Here is a 20,054-nt window from a genome sequence, read left to right on the forward strand (position 1 = left end):
AAACATCCAACCTGACCCTTCTGGCTTTGCGGGAACTATCATGGACAACCCGGACTCCGCATATGGCTGTGTAAATTCAACATATTCCATTTTGTTTTTTGGATCCACATTACAACGTAGTCTTTATCAGAACAAGAGATGGCAGTCGAAGTAAAAGAAAACAACAATCAAATGTGAATTCCAGTTTAGAAAATAATAGTCAAAGATCCCTGCTCTTGATACAGCTAGCTGTTCGTTGGGGGCTCCCCGTTTCCTTTAAAAAACAAGGAGCTAGTCAAACCTAGACCAACTATAGGAAATGTCTTGCAGACATGTTGTTGCACTGCAAGTTAGACATGAGAAGCAACCTACGATAGACCATAGTTCCGTAAGTCATTTCCAGTCAATTTTCTTGCTACAGTAATCATTGCTCTAGCTACCCTTGCCATTGGGCAGAGGGCAGGCAGGGACAGGGTATCTAGATTCTGTTTTTGGTCAAAATATTTAAACATAATAAATACTATAGAGTCTATTTTGTTACCTCTCTTCAGTCTTCCATTTCAGATCGAACATTTACTTTGAGATAAATTTTTTTCCTTGTTATCAAATTCGATTTAATTTAAAAGTATATTTTCTGTGTGGTCATATATAGATAGTGAGGTAACATGTAATGTTTAACCATCAACTTAAGTATCAAGTAGAAAAAAAGACAACGCTTGTTTGTTTTACGACATTAATCACATTCTACATGATGAACAACAACATGAATGATCGACATAGCTAAAGTTAATTGTTACCTTGTTGGCTATACCACAAACTAGTTCGTCATAGGATCCATTCACTACAATAAATTTGATTTGTAGGGACAAAATTTGTTAAGGATGAAATAAATTTCGAAACATGAAAAATTTTATAAACCTGTTCGAACGGATATATTTTAGTTCGAACCGGAGATTCTGGAACGAATTAGATCCTCTCCAAAAGTCTAAACCGTTCAAACTAATAAAATTTAATTCGAACAGATAATTAATCTATTCGAATGTAATATAATATGTTCAAATGGTTATTACCTTGTTCAAACGGTATTATTTAATTATAATAATATATTGTTAAAATTGTAATAATACATATTTTTTCTATTAATTTGTTATCATTTTCAAAGTAAATAAAAATGTCTATATATTATATATTATGATTTACAATGAATTAAAATATTTACGAATTTATAAATTAATTTTATGTAATTAATTTAAAAATATTTTAGTTAAATAAATATTACTTTAAAGATAGTGTCATTTTTTCTATTATCGTGAACATTAGGTATAATGAAAAGAAAATAAAATTAACAATAAAAAGGCTAACAAACACTAAATATAAAAACTATACATTAATTACATCCCAAAAGGAGTTAGACGTTTTATACAACATAAAATAAAAATAAAAAAGTAAAATAATAACTAACAATATCTATTTGTTAAATAAATCAAAATCCTCCCGTGAGGTATATAAGCGTCCATCCAGGTCCTTAAACTTCTCCATGACGGACTCAATGAACTCCTACTTTATAATTTGGCAGAGAGCTTGTACCTCATTCGAAGTAGCCCCAACAAGCTGTCTCTCAACACGGGCAATAGCAATAGAAGCTAGATCAGTAGGCGGAGGCAAATCCTATACTGCATGAGTCTTCGACAACTAACCCTTGCTCTTGCTGAATGTGATCTTGTTAACGGGCCCCATCTGTGGCGACCTCCGCTCACTCGAAGTCAATGTAACTCTCAATTGGAGTAGGAGGTTAGATATCAGTAGTGCGAATGGTAGACTACCTCCACCTAAATAGCGTGACTCTATTCAAATGTGGAGGAAGAAATACAATGTCAGATCAATCAGCTCTCCCTGTGCTATTCGAATCAATGTTATACCCGACAATCAGATTAAGTATTCTAAAAAATGCTATACAGTGGGCCTTTCGGATCACTTTATTGCCATCATATGGAGGAGTCAAAGGGTCTCTTACTAGCTCACGAACCTGATCGTCTATGAGACTATAATCAGGTACCTCATCGCCGCTCTCACTATCATCCAAGCCAGTATCCAACTCTGCGGTCTCTACACTCAGTGCTGTCGATGAGGATACGGCTGGTGTGTCCTCATAAGATGGTGCAATCATTGCTCTCTCTGCTGCTGCAAGATATGCATCGGGCTCCCGCTGCAGATAAAGAAACTCAGCAATAACTTGGGGAGAAAAGATAATACTCACTCTCCGGACTACTAAGTTGTAGCACAGAGTATCACTAGACTACCCTCCTATGGCATGGTAAAACTCACCGACCATCTCAGGATATGATGTGCCCCTCTGCCGATAGATCGGGGTCCATCAACGATCGGTGATGATGTCACGTATGCTCCGTCCCTCCCAAGTGAGATCGTGGAAGTCATGTAGAATGATCTCCGCTCAACTAGTATAGGCCTCACAGCTGGCTGAGAAGGAGCTGCTTCGCTACTTTGGCCTGTCTAGGGTTGGGAACGTTTTCTTCCACTACTACTTGCCATTAGTATACTGTTGATCTACAAAATAATTATATAATCTAATTAAAGTGAAGAAGTTTGATGTTGTTTGTTGAGTGTTTGGCAACTGCTTATTCGAATGGATTCCAATCTGTTCGAATAAGCGCTAGCAAATATCATATTTAGTTTGAATGACCTTAAATTCAAATCGAATAGCCTAAAATTCCATTCAAATGGCCTAAAATTTCATTCGAATGACATTAAATTTCATTTGAATAACCTTAAAATCCATTCGAATGACCCTAAATTCCATTCTAATAAAATTATATTCCATTCGAATGACCTTAAATTTCATTCGAATGACATTAAATTTCATTCGAACGAAACTGAGCCAAACAGACATGGCTGAGTTGACTCAGTTCCGAATTTACAAATCTTGGATTCACCATAATTCAAGATTTTAATCGGTAGAAATGATTTAGGAATGAAGCCCTATCATTTGTATCGATTACTTTTGTCAACAAAATGGGGTCGGATTGATTCAAAATTTGACACCCTCAAAACCAATGTTTATTTTCAAAAAATAAGAAACCAACGGACAAGATGAGGACCCATATATCTTGTTCTTGGAGATTGGGGAGTTGGTTGGAGTTGGTGGCGGTATTGTGGCTGCAAACGGCGGAGGATTTGATCTGACGGTTCGAATGAGAGAGCACAAAATGAACATAGAAGAAATTGTATTGCGACTTATATAGCGTCATTTCGTTCGAACGAAAAGGGTATAAGTTCGTACGATAAGGGTTTTAATTCAAATGAAAAATATAATAATGAGAAAAAATATATATAAGTACAATAGGTAAAAAAATACGTTTTATATTACTAATACTAGTATATAATATTAATATTAGTAATAATAAAAAATTTCTGGACTAGTACATATAATATAGTATATATATAATATATATCAGAAAACTATATTATATAGTATAGAGTATTTAATTAAAAACCTATATATATATATATATTAAGTAACTAGTGTATATATAATATACTACATATATTATGCATTAGATGAGTATAAAATAGTATATAGTAAAACATTGCATTAAATATAAGTATAAAATACATATATTTAATATACTTATTTTGTATATTAGTAATAAACTAATTACTTAGAATATATTATAAAGTATTATAGTACTATTAGTTTTCATATATTTATGCTATTTGTACTATAATATCACTTAGTATTATACTATTAGTGATACTTAGTATTATACTTATAGTGATACGTATAACACTATTACTAATACTAAATAAAATATTATACTATTAGTAATACTTAATATTATAGATTTATAAGAAACTTAGTATTATACTATTAGTGACACTTAGTATTACATAGTGTATATAGTTTTAACATATATTAATAATAATATTGGGTGTATTATGTTTATATTTATATATTGTTATAATTATCTATTTGAACGAATTTTCAAAATAGTTCGAATAGAATATTCCTTTTTTTTGGTTCGAACTCTAATATTATCAGTTTGAATGGAAAAATATTGTGGAAAAAATTCGTGATTTTTTGATTTTCGCGTTCGAACTTCTAAAAAATTTGTTCGAACAGAAACTCACATATTATTAACCCAGTCATTTCATTTCATTTTCATTTGGATTGAAGTTTGAGAGAGAGAGAGCGTGGCAGACGGCTTTGAGAGAGTGTTGTGGAGACAGAGAGCTTGAAAGAAGTGAGAGAGAAGAGACTCTTGAGAGAGAAAAGAGGTGCACCAAGAGGTAGTATGTTTTTCTTTGTTATTTTTCATTTCGATTTTCATTTATACTTATCTTGATAGTTGTTGCATTTAGAAGTGAGATAGAACAGAGGTTTAATGTGTTTTATGCATAAATAGGTATTGTGTATTGATATTTTTATTGGATTGCAAAAATTAGAGGTAAGTTTATATAGTTTTCTAAGTCATTTAATAATCATATTTATGGATAATCATATAATTTTCAATGTATTGTATTGAAATATGCCATCATGTATGTGAAAATTAGGTTTTATGGTTCAGTTTTTTGCTCTGTTTCTTGACTGGTTTCTAGCTTGGTCCCATTTGAACACTCTGAATCCCATTTGAATTGAATTTGCCTAGTTCGAATGTAATTTTACTCAAACAGAATTTGATTCGAACATTTAGCTAATTTTTTCGAACAGAATCAAACCCTTTAAGCACTCTAATTAAAGTGATTAATACTTAAAAATATACTTATAAAATATTTAATTAAAGAATTATAATGTATAGTTAAAAAATATTTAAGTACTCTAATTCAAGTGATTAATACTTAAAATATACTTATAAAATATTTAATTAAAGAATTATAATGCATAATTAAAAATATTTAAGTACTCTAGTTAAAGTGATTAATACTTAAAATATACTTATAAAATATTTAATTAAAGAATTATAATGTATAATTAAAAATATTTAAGTACTCTAATTAAAATGATTAATACTTAAAATATACTTATAGAATATTTAATTAAAGAATTATAATGTATAATTAAAAATATTTAAGTACTCTAATTAAAATGATTAATACTTAAAAATTTTATATGCAGTTAAACTTTAGACTCATTCGAGAGTTGTGGCAAAATATTCTCTTAAAGAATGTTTGGGTACAACTCTTGAATTGTCCAAAGTGGACAGTTTGAGATTCTATCATCTATATGGCATATATATTCAGTTAAAACTCCTATATTAGTCAATTAAAATTTTGGTTTAGCATTTTCTTACATTCTTCGGGTACATAGTTCGTAAGTTTCTCGGCCCATGAATAGGGTCGACGACTTATCGTGACTAGCATACTTGGAGAATTGTAGGGAAATGCTACTAAAATTTTTACTAACATACGAGTTTTGGACTAAGTATATATGCGATATAGATGATAGTCTCTCGAATGGGATAGGACCAACTACCTAAACACGTATATTGTAATAGTTTCTTAATAGTGTTTATCCCATGAATTGGATTTTTTATAGAAGGATAAGAGTTGGATGTCGTTGGGAGACAGAATTGATCGAGACTATAAACAATATGCACAAGGGGTGAAGTCTTTCTTAGAATTATCTTGTGAGAGTGTTCACAATCAAGGATTTATAAGTTACCCATGCAAGAAGTACAAAAACCTTAGTTCATATAATATGATCGTAGTGGAGGATCATTTATTCTTAAATGGAATTCATCCTAAATACTCACATTGGGTTTTACATGGTGAACCATTTCCTAAAGGAGTTAGATTTGGCATTCAGTTCCATCAGATGGACAAATGTAACGAGATCGACATGGAGGACATAAATGTTGATGTTTCTGATGAGTTATGATATTGGAGAAGATATGACTGAGATGTTAGGGGATCTTGACGTAGGCATATTTGGTGCCAGGAATGGAGAATAAACATCTACACAATCATTTTAGGGAAATGAAGACTTTGGATCACTATGGGAGGATGCGCAATGAGAATTGTGTGAATGGTGCACCCGTAATAGCAAGTTGTCATTCACTGTCAGATTGCTCCATATTAAGTCTATTTGTTGTATTTCTGCAAAGGTCATCGATATGCTGCTTCAATTATTTAAAGAGGCTCTCCCACAGGATAACGTAGTACCTCGAAATTTTTATGAAGCGAAGAAATTGAAGCGAGGGTTAGGATTTGATTATAATATCATCCACGCCTGTAAGAATGATTGTGTTCTCTTCTGGAAGCAATATGCAGAATTTGATTCATGTCCAGTGTGTCATGAGTCAAGATGGACATCAGATAAGTATAATGTACCCCATAAAGTGCTAAGACATTTTTTGTTGATTCCTCGACTTCAAAGATTGTTTTCTTCCCGGATGACTACGACAGATATGACTTGGCATCACATGGAAAGAGTTTAAAATGATCAATTCCTCACGCATCCTGCAGATTCCTTACAATGGAAGAAATTTGATGACGAGTATCCATAGTTTGCGAGAGAACCTCGCAATATACGTCTTGGTTTAACAACTGATGGCTTTAATCCATTTGGCAACATAAGCACTTCTCATAGCACCTGGCCTGTCACATTAATGCCTTATAATTTGCCACCATGGAAGTCTATGAATGATCCTTATTTTATAATGACTCTATTGATCACAGGGCCAAGGTCACCAGGAAATGAAATAGACGTATATTTGCAGTCAATGATGGCAGAGTTGAAAGAGTTGTGAGAACAGGGTGTCAATGCATATGATTGTCACATGAATTCAAAATGCATGTTGCAGTGCTTTGAACAATAAATGATTTCTCAGCATACAGGAACTTGTCTGGGTGGAGCACAAAAGGAAAAATGGCTAGTCTTGTTTGTAATAAAGATACACAGTCTTAGTGGTTAACAAATTGCCAGAAATTATGTTTTATGGGACACCGTCGATATCTACATCATGATCATAGATGGTGTTCAAATAGAGCAATGTTTGATGAAGGGTTGGGTGCAGGTCATCACCACCAGAGTATTCTGGTGGTGATATTCTCATGTAATTGGAAGATGTTCCAGACAACAGATTTGTGAAGGATGCAAGATGTCGAAAGAGCAAACGACAAGCAGTGGAATTGAATTGGATAAAAAAAGTATTTTTTTTAGTTGTCATATTGGTCTACCTTGACACTGCGTCACAATCTAGATGTTATGCACATTGAAAAAAATATATGTGAGAATATTTTGGGCACCCTGATGTCAATACAAGGAAAAACAAAAGATATAGTCAGGTCTCGTAAAGATTTGAAAGAATTAAGAATAAGATCGGAATTGCATTTGCAAAATAGTAGGTCGTCAGCTTATATGCCTCTTGGATGGTATATACTTTTAAGTGATGAGAAAAAGAAATTCTGTGACTGGTTTATGACAATCAAATTACCCGATGGTTATGCTTTGAACGTGTCAAGATGTGTCTGAACTCATGATTGGAAGATAACTAGTCTCAAAAGTCACGAGTGCTATATATTTCTACAGCGATTGTTGCCAGTTGGTGTGCGCGAAAAGTTTACTTGAGATGTTCGTACAACTCTCATAGAATTAGGGTAATTTTTTAGAAGTATTTGTAGTAGAACGTTGAAAGTTGATGCCTTATTAAAAATGGAAGCTGACATTGCATTGATATTGTGCAAGTTGGAGAGTATGTACTTGCCTTCATTCTTTGATGTAATGAATCATTTGGCTGTGCATCTACCTTGTGAGACTTTAGTTGCTGGCCCCGTTCACTATAGATAGATGTATCCTATTGAATGGTTTTTGAGAAAACTTAAGCGGTGTATAGGAAATAAGACTTGTCTGAAAAGATCGATCGCAAAGTCATACATTCATAATGAGTGGCATACATTTTTTTCAATGTATTTTCGTGGGGTAGATACTAGATTTACAAGACTAGATCGAAATTATGAAGGTGGACAAATAGAAGTTTCGTTAGCATTTACCGTGTTTTCCCAGAAAGTACGTCTCATAGGTGCACAAGGGGGATATAATCTATGTGGGTGAGAGTTTGAAAGAGCTCGATGATATGTCTTGAATAATTGTGAAGAGATTGAACACTATTTAAGGTTAGTGATGATCATCTAATTTAATAGTATTTTTAAGTGTATTTATAATAATATAGTATATATTGATACAAATTCATAGTTCACATTAACATATATAACTATTTCACACGAATGGTGTGACTAACGTAGAAAAGATGCACGAAGAAAAATTTGCCTCGTAGTTTAAACATATGGTATTACTAAAAAGAACATGTACAATTATTTTGAACTTTATATCTTGAATGTTACCATATTTATATATGATATTGATATAAGTAGAATAATATTTATTTACGTAGGTTGCATCAAAATATAGTAAACATTCAGGTGAAATCTGACAATAAGTGTATGCTTTGGCATGTGGTCCGTCTAAGCGGGTCATCCAATATTCAGGATGTTTAGTGCGTAGATATAGATTTTACACATCAGACAGAGAACGATATAGGAAAACTCAAAATTATGGAGTCGTAATCGAAGGAAGCCATGTCAATGATAATATCGATTTTTACGGAATCGTGGAAGATATCATAGCGTTAAAGTATGTGGGCGGATATATGGTCTGGTTATTTAAATGTAATTGGTGGGATGTCTCAAATCTTAGGTTGGTAGTGCGTAAGGATGAATATTTTGTAAGTGTCAATACATCTCGCAAATGGTATGAGGACAATCCTTTCGTTCTCGTATGCAAATCAAGTTTTTTATTTAGATGATCCGAAGTACAAAAATTCATGGTTGGTAGTCGAGAAGTTTGCACCAAAAAACGTATATGATTATATTCTAAAGGTAGACAAACCACATGAAGAAGTTCATAGTCCAAACCATGAAAAAGTATATCAAGAAAATGAATCAAGCATCAATCTATTTATTGATCTAAGCCAATATGACATGGTCCCATTGCGCAGAGAAGATGTTCAACCCGAAGTAATTGAAGGTGAAATGTCGGAAGAGATGAATCAACTGAAGGGTCTACTGAGGATGAGAGCGACTGGTCCAACAAAACTGATACTGAATGATTTTCAAACAGATATTTGTGTAGGTATAATTCCTATAAAATATGAAATGTATTTTGTTTAAATAATAATTTATTATAATTTCAAACAGATATGCCTCCTAAATGTAAAAGAACACATGAGCTATCCCCACCACTTACTAACTCCCTGTGTGGTTCACTTGCCAACAATGGTAGGCGAACATCACCAGAACCAAAATAAGGTATTTTATCACTATATATCTTTCAAATAATATAATTTAATTAAAATATATACTTTAATTATTATATATATAGCTGCTGTAAACCAACGCCGAGTTAGAGGCATTACAAGGGGTGTCTGCATAGAGAAAGTAAGGAAAGTAGGTAAAATTAAAATTGATATACCTAATGATCACACCGCGAGCTCCGAGAATTCGACAACTTGGCTTGCTTCTTACGTTGGTACACTTACTCGCACATTTGTACCGATGCCTATATCCTCCTGGGTTAAAGTTCCCCAAAATGTAAAAGACCACATAAAAGATTGTTACCTGGTAATAAGTTACTTTGTATAATATTTTAATTTAAATAACTTTTGAAATCATACTAATTGTTTATAATTTTTTGAAAGAGGAGTTTGAACTAAATTTTGGCCGGTGAGAAGATCGACTAACAATTGAGGAACTGATGTCGAATGCATTCCAGAGGTACAAAGGTCGATGTCATGCACACTATTAGAAGTTCAGTACTACGAGAGAGGAACGTCAAAATCCATTCCAAGCAATGCCACCAAACGAATGGGAGAAAGTTTGTAATCTGTTTAAAGATCCTACTTATCAGGTAATCTCTGCTATCTTCTTTTAATAATATATGATATATGTATTAAACATAAAATTATAATACTTTGTTTTTAGCAACGGAGTATGGTGAACAAAGCAACTAGATCAAATTTAACGATACACCATCATGCGGGTTCTCAATCTTTTCATCGCTTGTAAAAAAAAAATGGTTAGTTATTTTAGTCCCCATTAAATATTAATATATACATTTTTTTTGTTTAAATTCTAATTTTGATTTTCATTTTACAGCAAAAAGAAAGTCCTGCTGACTATGATCTGACCCAATTGTATGTTAAAGCACATAAAAATTGTGATGGTGTTTGGAGCAATGCTGAGGCAGAAGCAAATTATGTAAGTTTAAGTTTATTTAATTTCATTGTCTAAACATATTTTTGTTACCTATACTAATTTTAATATATATATTTTTTTGCAGAACAGGATGATCTCTCTTAAAGAAACTATTGTGGATCCATTTGATGAATCATCTGTCAACGCTGCTCAAATCATTTCTCAAGTTCTTGGATCACATTCTAGATATTTGAGAGCTTAGGACGTTGCATGAAGCCATCTTCAACATCGTCATCCTCTTCTAAAGTCAGATTGAATGATGACAAGACTAAGGAATTAGAGAAAGCTGCACTTGAGATAGAACGATTGAGGTCGAAGGAAAAAGAATTGCTGACCTGATTAGATCAAGTAGCAAATTTAGAGGTAAGATTAGAAGAGAGGTTATAATTAAATAACCAAAAAATATTTGAACAATTTCAGTCAATAATGTCCCAAAACTATATGCCACCACAATCATAATTCATTTAATTTTTTTAATTACCTTTATTTATGATGTTCGTAAACATTTGAACAATTGATGTATATATAATTACAATTTGTGTAATATTTGTATATTCTTTTTAATTAAATTTTATTTTGCTTGACCAATACAGTTTGAACTTTAAATAACCAATTCGAATGGTAAATTACCATTTATGCTTACATTTGAACAAAAATAGACCCATTCGAACAAAAACAACCCATTCAAACGTATCGGGAAATACATTCCGATTGTTCGTTTGAACAATTAAATATTTATTCGAATAACGTTATTTTTCAAAATTCCATTCGAATAGAAGATTTCCAAAAATAGATTGTCTGTTTGAACGATTAAAATTTTTCTTCAAACAAAAGTCATTTAAAAATATGTTGGTTCGAATGGACTTGGTCAGATATGGTTATTGGTTTAAATTAACATTTCATGTTGTTCAAACAGAAATTTTTTCATTTGAACTTGATTATGAGATAACATTTGTTCGTCTTAAAAAAAAATCTGTTCAGATGGTTTCGATTGGTTCTGCCAAATTTCGTCCCTAAAAGCACTTTTTGGAGATGAAAATCAATTTTTGTCTCCAAAAGGTTTCTTAGACGGTCTTTTTGAAACAAAGTAGAGACAATAATTTTTCATTTCCAAAAGCTTTTAGGGACGAAATTTGAGATTTTGGAGACAAGTTTTTGTCTCAAAAAATCAATTCTCTTGTAGTGATTGAAGGGCACAAATTTGCAAGGCAGAGCATAATTCAAATTTCCCAGCACCATTTTGAAAGCTTGAATGCACCAACCATCGACATATGTATTATCGACCGGGGCCCTCACCGTACTCTACCTTTACAAACTTAAAGAATGAAGTTCTCCCGGAAAACTCCGATTATCAACGGCTTCATCTCATTAATTTGGCATTGCCCAGCCTTTTGGAATTTGCTTTAGGTTCCCTGGCCAAATGACTGGGCCAGCCAAACGATATGGGGCTTTCACTTCACATATATTTATCACAAGGCCGTTATGGAAGCCGGACTCTGGCGTCCAAAGGTCTGACTCTTCATACCTCTTATTTTCGTGCTTTTCTCGTTCTTCTCCCCTCCCAACCACATTTATTATCCTAAACTTAGGATTTTGCAACAGCTTTCCCGCTCCGAAACTTATCTCGGAGCTTAACCCAGAGAAATTGCTTAAGAGAATATTCTCTAACAACATATATGGGCTACTGTTGTCGCTAGTTCTCTCTATGGCCTGTGAAATGGCCATAATGCTATCATATGCATGGAGAGCATAAATTCCCAGCTTGGGATTAACTTCCTCTCGATACTCGGCTCAGAAATCCTTGGAGAACTGGGCATAGAAATCTTTATAAGAATTAGTACTACTAGAATATATAGTTGGTCTTGATTCCTAAAGCACCTGTCATAGTTGAAATAACAGAATCATCAACCGAGTCCAGGAAACTTGTAACACTTTTCGTGATAATCCAAGCTGTCTCTTTCCCTTTGAGTCCCATGTTCTTAGCTTCTCAATACAAATGCGTCGCCATCGATAAAGATGACTGAAGAACAATAAAAACCCGAGACTATGTCGTTTCTTGTAGCTTCATCAGCCCCTCGTGAACAAACACTTTTGGATCATCAGAGAGAGAGGAAAATGGGGGAAGAACCAAACGGTACTCGATCTCTGAATCAACCTTTTGATGAGCCTCAGAAAGAAGAGCTAACATCCCCAAGTCACTACCATATTCATCATCATCGTATATCACTACAACCCTTCTCCAATTGTATGCGCTCACTATATCTGCAATGCATTTCATTTGTGCAGAACCGTCGTTAGCCATTTCAATCAAGAAAGGCCAACGGCTTTGCATCAGTGGTGGAGTTATGGATGGAGCTGAGATCAAAGGAAAGAATCAGAACTTTAGCCTGGTTTCCAACTGTGGCTACAAGAGCTGCTTCCTCCCAATTGTTCATGCCAACAATCACTTTGATTTTCTTTTCTTTAATGAGCTCTCCAGCTGCACCAAAATCAAGAAATTCAATAAATAAAGAACAGAGATTATAAAAAACAATCCTTAATTTTATAATTTGAAAACCTATCATGTTCATCCTTATCATCATCAGCAGCATCATAAAATAAAAAACAGACCAGCAGAAACTACTTGAACGGGGTCTTTGCCAAGTCCTGAAAATCGAGAGACAGCTTGTGAGTCTTTGAATAGTGGTTGTAGTTTTTAGCATAAATTTGCATGGCTGTTTTCTCTTCTTTCCTGATCTGGGAGCTGACATCGATGATTGCACCGATATTCGTAGCTTTGTTTGTATAGACAACATGGCCTCCATTATTAGAAATACATTAGTTTTCCTTTATATGTACAATTATATTTTTGCCCTTGTATTTTAGTAAATATAAATACTTCTTTTTAATTGTAAATGAATTACCGAAAATATAATACAACACGAGTGAATTTTGCCCAAATCTCTCTCTTTGTTCTCGAACCCTAGCTCTGCTTGTTCATCAACTCGATCATAAAACCATGGTAGAACTCCAGTTTTGTCATGGTATCAGAGAATAAACCGCTGCTCTATGAGATTTGTCATGGATTCTGATTCATCTGATTCTGCTTCTCCTTCTTCTACTCTTTTTCCTTCTCTCGATAATAACCCCTGAAACCCTAATTTCTTACACCATAGAGAAAATCCTAGTTCTATGCTTGTTACCGATAGTTTAAATGGTGATAATTACCATTCTTGGTCATGGTCCATGTCCAAAGCCATCAGTGCCAAGAATAAGACCGGATTTATCACCGAAATTCACAAAAAAGCTGAAGTCTGAAGCAGATCCACTCTATTTGCCATGGATTCGGTGTAATGACATGGTAGTTTCATGGATCCTCAATTCCATGGCAAAGAACATTGAATCAAGCATTCTCTACATTGATAATGCCTCCGATATGTGGAAAGACTTACAAGACCACTTCTCACAAGGTAATCGTCCACGGATTTTCCAATTACGTTAGGTGATTAGTTCACTAAAGCAAGATCAAAAGTTTGTGAGTGATTATTACACTAAATTAAAATCTTTTTGGGATGAGCTAGCAAATTATAGGTGATTGCCACAATGTTCTGTTGAAACCCTAAGGTTTTACGAAGAAATTTGACAAGAGGAGTATGTAATGCAGTTTTTTTATGGGTCTATGTAATGCAGTTTAATAGAGTCACTTAGACCCATAAATACTATTAATTGGTCCTTTTTTTTCTATGAACAAAGTCATATCCTTGGTTTTAAAAGAACAGAAACAGAGAGAGATTACTTTGGAGACTTCTGTCCCTAGCCTTAAATCGGTTGCTGCTTTGACAGTAAAGCCTATGAAAATTGGTACTAATGCTTCTAAGCAAACCAATTCTCAAAAGGGTAAACCTGTGTGTAGTCATTGTGGATACACAGGTCACACTTCTAAAAAGTGTTATAGGATTCATGGCTTTCCTCCTGGTTTTAAATCCAAAAGAGGAAATAATGCTTCAACCAATCAATCTTCTTCACCTATGGGTAAATCAAATGATGATACTCTAAAGTTTTCTTAGTCTCAAGATCAATACCAACAGCTACTTGCCATGCTCAAACCACAGTCTACTTCATCATCAGTGAATCAAGCCACTCTAGCATTTTACCTAGGGGTGAGTTCGGTCCGGTCCGGTCCGGTCCGGGGAGGTTTTGTGGACCGGACCGGACCTATTCGGTCCAGGGTTTTCCAACCCTGGACCGGACCGAACTCCATCAGGACCGGTCCGGTCCGGTCCTATTCGGTCCGGTCCGGTCCGGTCGGTCCATTCGGTCCAAGGTTTTTTTTTTTTTTTTTTTTTTTTATCTAATGACATTTTTTTTAATATTTATGTAATTATATTGTAATATATTTAATATATATACATATAGTATTATATATATATTAGTAATATGCTAATACTATTAGTCTATTAGTAATAATACTATAACTAATAAATATATGTAATAATAACTATACTATAACTAATAACTATATGTAATAATAGTAATAGTGATAACTATATATTTATATAATATGCTAATATTTAATGACATTTTTTTTAATATTTATGTAATTATATTGTAATATATTTAATATATTTAATATATATACATATAGTATACTATTATATATATTAGTAATATGCTAATACTATTATATAAATAATATATATAAATAATATATATTTTTTTTTATTCGGTCCGGTCCGGGGTGAAAAACTCCCGGACCGGGACCGGACCGAATCTTTTCGGTCCCTTAAAAATGGGACCGGACCGGACCGGACCCAATTCGGTCCGGTCCGGTCCGGTCCAAATAGTGCCGGTCCGGTCGGTTTTGCCGGTCCGGACCGGCCGATGCTCACCCCTAATTTTACCAACTCCACAGCCACCTTCCACTTATCATTTTGCAGGTAAACTCGTGTCGTGGATAATTGACACTGGAGCAACAGACCATATGTTCAGCTCCATTAATCACTTTTCTTCCATAACTTCTAACCTTTCTTCTGTTGTCAAATTACCAAATGGCCATTTAGTTCTCGTTACACATACTGGTACTATCCAACTACTAGACAACTTGACTTTGCGTAATGTTCTTTGTGTTCTTGATTTTTCTTTTAATTTGATATCTGTCAGTAAATTAACCCGTGACCACTCATGCTGCCTAGATTTTGTTTCCAATCTTTATTTCATTCAAGACCTACCTACATGGAAAAACGATTAGGATAGCTGAGGAGAAGGCTGGCCTCTATTACTTAATGCAAAGTTCTTCGATTGGTTGTTCTATTTCTTCTCCTTCAATAAATTAGAATGTTAGTCTATGGAATTATAGGTTGGGCCATATTTCTTTTTTCAAATTGAAATTTCTTAGCAGTAGTGTTTTAGATTTACATATATCAAAATCCAATAATTCTTGTACTTGTACAATCTAACCTTTAGCTAAACAAAAAGGTCTACCTTGTCCTTCTAGTGAATCAAATTTAGTTTATCCATTTGAATTGATTCACTATGATTTATGGGGACCATTCTCTGTTTCTACTTTAGATGGTTCAAAATATTTTCTTACAATTGTAGATGATTACTTTAAAACTACTTGGGTATATCTTCTACAACATAAATCTCAAACCAAGCCTTACTTGCAATCTTTCTTCCAATTAATTCAAACTCAATTCAATTCTCAAATAAAGAAAATCATAACTAATAATGGAACTGAATTTCACATGCCAGAATTTCTTTCCTCCCAAGGTGTTATACAACAAAAAAGTTGTGTTGAAAGACCACAACAAAATGGGATCGTCGAAAGGAAAGATCAACATTTGCTAAATGTTACTCGTTCCCTCAGATTCCAAGCTTCTTTACCATTAAAGTTTTGGGGTGATTGCATTCTTTCTATTGTCCATTTAATAAATTTAACACCAACTCCATTACTCTCACATAAATCTCTTTACGAGGTTTTATATTCTAAACCTCCTTATAATCACCTCAAAGTTTTTGGTTGTCTTGTTTTGCTTCCACCTTGCATCGTGATAGATCTAAATTTGATCCAAGAGCAAGAAAATGCATCTTCATTGGATATCCTTTTGCTGTAAAAGGATTCAAATGATATGATCTTGAAACACACAAAACTTTCATATCTCGTGATGTTGTGTTTCATGAACATATATTCCCTCTCTCTTCCACTTCTTTTCCTATTAAACCTTGTAGCTCTTTCAATTTTCCTAAACCAGTTTTTGATTTTCCAGATTCTATATTTTCTCCTTTATCTTCTTCACAAATACCTTCTCCCAATTCAACAGAATTATCTCCAATTTCTACATTTCCAGATTCAACACCTTCCATAGATAACTCTCTTTCAAATTTCAAAGATTCCAGCGTTCCAATTCAGCAATCTACAAGAATAAAAAAACCACCAAGATACTTGCAAGACTATCATTGTCAGCTGGCCTCTCAACATTCATCACAATCTGTTTCTTTGTAGCACAAGTCTTCAAGTATCAAATTTCCTCTTTCTAATGTCCTTTCTTATGATAAACTCTCTAGCTCTCATAAACTCTTTGCTTTAACCATTTCTTCTTTTTCTAAACATCAAACTTTCTCACAAGCAAACCAAATCCCTGAGTGGCAAGAAGCTATGAATGCTGAAATCAAAACCCTTGAGGCAAATAGAACTTGGACTCTCACTACTTTACCTATGGGAAAGAAGCCGATAGGCTATAAGCGGGTTTACCGGATTAAATATAAAGCTGATGGTACCATTGAGAGGTACAAAACTTGTTTGGTTGCAAAGGGGACCAACTAAATTGAGGGAATTGATTTTCAGGTGACTTTTTCTCCAGTTGCTAAAATGACTATAGTAAGATGTCTATTGGCCATAGCAGTTGCCAAAAATTGGTATTTACATCAATTGGATGTAAATAATGCATTTTTGCATGGAGATTTAAATGAAGAAGTATATATGTTCATTCCACCTGGACATCCCAAATAGGGGGACTCTAGAGTTTGTAAATTACAAAAGTCCTTTTATGGGTTAAGGCAAGCCTCTAGACAATGGTTCTTCAAGCTATCCACAACCATTATTGAGTATGGTTTTCAACAAGTCAAATCTAATCATTTTCTCTTTATTAAGTCAGAAAACAGTTCTTTCATTGCTTTGTTAATCTATGTTGATGATATTATTCTAACTAGCAATGACTTAAACTTAATATCTGATTTAAAGACATTTATGGACAATAAATTCATAATCAAGGATTTGGGCACCTTGAAATATTTTCTTGGGATGGAAGTTGCTAGGTCTTCCAAAGGCATAACATTGTGTTAAAGAAAATATGCGTTAGATATTTTCAAGATTCAGGTTTTCTAGCTACCAACTCAGCTGCTTTTCCCATGGAACAAAATGAAAAATTCTCAAGTTTAGATGGTGAACCTTTAGAGGATCCTTCTTTATATAGGAGGTTAATTGGGAGGCTTATTTACCTTACTATATCTAGGCTAGACATCTCCTATTATGTTCAAGTCCTAAGTCAGTATATGTATAAACCAAGGCATCCACATTTAAATGCTCTACACCGAGTGCTTAGATACTTGAAGGGAGCACCTGGTCAAGGCCTTTTCTTTCCAGCTAGTTCTAATTTCCATCTTAAAGAATTTTGTGACTCAAATTGGGCTGGTTGTGTGGATACTAGAAGACCAATTACAGGTTTTTGTGTGTTCTTTGGAAATTCTTTAATTTCCTAGAAGTCTAAGAAAAAACGAACCAACTCAAAGTCCTCAGCCGAAGTTGAATATAGGACTATGACCTCTACTACTTGTGAGATTTCTTGGTTAATTACATTGTTGGTAGATTTTCAGAAACTCATGCCAAACCAACTCTATTGTTTTGTGATAGCAAAGCAACCCTTCACATTGCTGCTAATCCGGTTTTTCATGAAAGGACAAACCACATCGAAATTGATTGCCATATTGTGAGAGAAAAGCTCCAAGCAAAGATGATCAAAACTCTTTATGTTGCTTCCCATTCTCAACTTAGTGACATTTTCACAAAGGCACTTGGGTCTCAACAATTCTCCATTCATTGCTTAGCAAGATGGGTATCCTAAATATATACACTCCATGATCTTGAGGGGAACTATTAGAATTACATTAGTTTTCCTTTATATGTACAATTACATTTCTACCCTTGTATTTTAGTACATATAAATACCTACTTTTAATTGTAAATGAATTACCAAAAATATAATACAATATGAGTGAATTTTGCCCAAATCTCTATCTCTCTCTATTCTCGAACCCTAGCTCTGATTGTTCATCAGCTTGATCATAAATCCATGGTAGAACTCCAATTTTGTCATCCATCATAGAGTAAGAGAAGAAAGAAGACAAGCATGGGAAGCAGGTTGCAAAATTTGAATACCAAGCTACTGGAAACGAGAGGAAAAGCCATTTAATTTTAGGAATTATAACTAATAATTCAGTTTGCGGGTAGACCACATTATTATATAATATATATCTCAAAAAATCTTCACAACCTCCCAACACTCTACACTCCACATTTTTTTTAATTTTTATTATTTTATCTTTTATCAAATATTTAATATATAAATAATGAATAAAAGAATTAAATTAAAAATACATATTGGTAATTCATTAAATAGTGAATACATATTGGTAATTCATTATTGATTATTTAATTAAATTAAATAATGAATAATGAATTACCAATAATGAATATATCTACCATGTCGGAGACCAAGTCACGCAATTGCTACTGCTAGGAATGTCAGCTTGGAATTTGGTATCTGTGCTCCGTATATTTGACTTGGCCAGGTCTGGTATCAAAAGGGATAATTTTCTCTCTTACATGCAGCATTGCCATTGGTTACCTGAATTTTCAAAATCTCTAAATTTTAAAATATAAACTTAATTTTAATTTCTGGCAAAACTACATCTCCATGTTTAGAATGTGAATACATTTAGAATGTGAAACCTGTTCATTCCTAAATCATTTTTTATATATTTTATAGGAAATAATTAAAGATGTACAAATAAAATAATATAAATAATAATAAAAAAGAATATAAAAATATTATTTTAATAAAATAGAAAAAGAATAAGAAATGAGATGTAAGAAGTTTTTGAAAGGTCAGTAAAATTTAAAACCTAATTTTAAGAAGTAAGATTGTTTATCTAGGCTGGGTTTTACCAGTTATGATTTTTGGACCACCCAGGTGAACCCAGGCTAGGTATCCGGGTTTTTTAAAAGCAAGTTAATCGGTGGAAGAAACCATTGGCAATAATTGTTTTAATTATAAAAATATGATTTTGAACATTTTTTCTTAAAAACAATTGTAATAGAATATAGGTTCTTAGATTAAAAAAAACTTTTCAGCATTATTTGTTTTCCTAAAAAAAATTGAATACTATAGGCAATTATTAAATTTTTTTAAAAAAATGGTTGGTGACCGGAACCTGAAGTTCCAACCCTAGTCATAACTCAAGTATACTCAAGCAAAAATTCAGTTTGAATTTGAAATCCGGGTTCCAGATCAAGTATACCCGGGTACTCGATCTGGAATCCGAATGAACACTCTTATTAAGAAGTGTTATTTTTAATCAAATTATAAAAGAATTCATAGAGAATAAATGAGAATTCTCTTAGATTCCTATTTAAACCTTTGGTTCCATTGACTTGGAAATATGTCAGACGTGAATTGTGAATGCCAAAAGTTTCAACGTTGTTTTGCCTTGTGTAGCTGGTCAGCTGGATTCGGCTTTACATCTTGCTCGGCGGTTTTCGGTGATAATAATGT

The sequence above is a fragment of the Carya illinoinensis genome, chromosome 10 (genome assembly GCF_018687715.1).
Source record: "Carya illinoinensis cultivar Pawnee chromosome 10, C.illinoinensisPawnee_v1, whole genome shotgun sequence".
Lineage (NCBI taxonomy): Eukaryota > Viridiplantae > Streptophyta > Magnoliopsida > Fagales > Juglandaceae > Carya > Carya illinoinensis.